At 38.1% G+C, this 2,749-nt stretch overlaps 1 protein-coding gene across 4 annotated transcripts in view; it reads right to left on the bottom strand.

The window, feature by feature from the left end:
* LOC126236641 (phospholipid-transporting ATPase IF-like) overlaps window positions 1–2,749 on the bottom strand; it is a 683,598-nt gene that overhangs the window by 1,753 nt on the left and 679,096 nt on the right. The window lies entirely within an intron of this gene.

The following is a 2,749-nucleotide window of genomic DNA, read 5'->3' as shown; positions in this document are numbered from 1 at the left end:
CTAATGCTTCATTTGTGTATCATACATATCACTCAGCCAGGCACACCGGGAACTTGGTTGAGAGGGACTAACTTTGTCACATGACCAGGTACAGTCATGTTTCAGTGCCAAGTAGGACACATTGTCACCTTGCAGGATGAGCATGAGAAGAGATCAGAAAAAGTGAATTGCAGAAAGTGCCTTTACGCAAAGCTGTGGTAACTTGCTTAACCACTAATTCTGCTGACTATAAAAATGAGAAATATGAGGTAATGAACAATACAAGGATGGCGATGGAAGGTACAAGAAAATGATGACAAGCAAATGTTCAGTAAGTTAATGGTATGCAAATCTTGCAACGAGGAACATTACGTGGAGGGAGCAGGATTCATGTGCCTGCCCCAAAGCAGAACAAATGAAATGACACAGTTTATATTTTATTAAGTGTATAGATAAATGTATTATTACACAGCAAATTCTATAATATTTTGAACAATACAAAGAAAACTGTCTTTGCAAAAACTTCAGAACTGTTGCCATTCAGAACTGGACTTCGAGGCTAGCAAAGAAACTCTGAGAAAACTGTTCCTTATATGGGATATTATTTTAAAGGGCACTTGCATGAGTCGGTAATTAAATGCAGATGAGGCAGCATACTTGCAAAAAGAGCATAATACATTAATTTTTTTTACAAAAAATTAAGCATCTGCATTACGCAGTCCAGTTGTGATTTACTTATTTGTGCATAGTGATAGTGCCCAGGAAGCATTGTGAAACTACAGTGCCAGGTAATGATTCATTACTGTGAATGCAGAATTTTATTTTGTGGTCATTTCTCCTCTATGACTATAACACAAAAACTTCACACTATCATGTAGAAATGGACAGAACAAAATTAAAAATACAAAGAGAGAAGTAAAGCCAAACTTTTGACAGTTAAGGAGCACCAAAATTTGCCTCTTTATTCTGCCGACAAATCTTGCAAGAAACCTGTTTCGTACCTACTGCCTCCATACTACCTAGTCCTAAATCCTGTAGAACTGGTCTGGAGTCTTGCAACAAATAATATCTGAAATTGTAATACAACTTTAAGCGTCCCACTCTTTCGGCATAACTCTACTTTAATGTTTTTTTCAACTTCGGTGCTTTTATATTAAAGTAGATTTTATGTTGCCCTCACAAGGCTGAGATAACCTCCTTGTAAACCTTTCCACCACAAAAAATTTTTGTGATAATCAGAAATCAAATCCAGGGCCTGTACATTACTGGCAAAAAGCATTAACATTAGACTATGTGGCCAGTTTGCTTTTGCTGCTGTGACATTAATTATTACTTTTGTGACATTAGAAGACTTCCAGAAAGTGTATGACAACTACTGGGGAAGAGAGACTTTGACGGACGAAGAAACTGAAAATATAATAGAATCAACTGGCATTATCAACCATGACTGAAACAGCAGACAACAAATCAACTAACAAAGCTGTGAAAAATAGCGACATCACTGTGGAAGGTAGTTGTATGGATACTGCCAGCGAAGTGTCGTGAGGAGCTAAGATGGGAAATACTGTATGTTCTGTTTTCGTTCTAAATGAGTACCCACCAGATGTGTAAGTGTGTGACAGAGCTTCAATAGTAAAATAATTGAGCATACACTATTGCTACATCTCTTCCCTGCTTCTTGGGCTAAACATCAGTGCTGCCAGCCACTCTGGCCAGGCAACCAGTTTGTTCTGCCAGTTAATACAGACAGAATGAGAGCACTATTACAAAGCCTCAAGGCTTAGCACCATGGCTGAAGGATGATTGATATTAATACTTATTTTGATTATAGGATACAGACAATGAAAACTTGCAAATTGTCTTAGGAACAGTTTGGCAGTTAAAATTAAAGCAAAATTGTTTTGGAATGTGCAACTTAGTCAGTAGCAGTTGCAGGCAACAGGCTTGGCAAAATGAAGAGAGTGGTGATATACTTTAGTGAAACATTACGATTTATGGACTAAAAGTTCTAACATTGACATATATGACGAGTCATACCAAGTCCAGAACCAAGAGAGGCATGCCCTAATGTGTGAATGAGATGAAAAGAAAAGTATGAGATACCAATTTACTCTCTTTGAATTAGGAAGAATAAGAGGTTAACATTCCACTGACAAAAAGCCATTGACAACAAAGCTGCAGAAATATGGATGAAGTATTTATTTACGGTCTTGTTCAAAGAACTGGCAGTAGCTGGGGAGGGCGAACTAATAACTAAAAACTGTGGTGAGGCCCAGAGACCCATGTGATGCCAACCAGTTGCAATGTCATCCTCTGCCAATTGCGCCTTTTGGACATGATATGGAGGTTATGAGGTCAGTATGACACTCTTGGTCACCAGCTTTCCAGACCTTGAAGCTCCTATTTCTCATTTCAGTAGCTCCTTAGCTGGCATCAGTAAGCTGAGTGGACCCAGTTCCAGTACTCCCATTAATGAATAATCCATGGCAGTACTGGGAACTGAACTTGACTGTCGCACTGACCATTCGGGTACTGAGGCAGACTCTGGCAAAAACTAAATCGAGAAGATTTGAACACCAACACTCCTGAACCCTTAGCATGTGAATTTTTGCTTTTGGTCTATTTTACAAAGAATAAGTTATTACTCTTGCATCCTTTTATTCCATATTTATATTGGATTATTAGTACTGTTTTCTTTTTGGCAGATGAAATTTTTTGTGTTTTATTCATTTGCAGAAAACTGAACGGTAAGCAAAACTGTGAAACTTTT

The sequence above is a fragment of the Schistocerca nitens genome, chromosome 2, assembly GCF_023898315.1.
Source record: "Schistocerca nitens isolate TAMUIC-IGC-003100 chromosome 2, iqSchNite1.1, whole genome shotgun sequence".
Classification (NCBI taxonomy): Eukaryota; Metazoa; Arthropoda; class Insecta; order Orthoptera; family Acrididae; genus Schistocerca; species Schistocerca nitens.
This window is presented reverse-complemented; position numbering and strand designations above follow the sequence as displayed.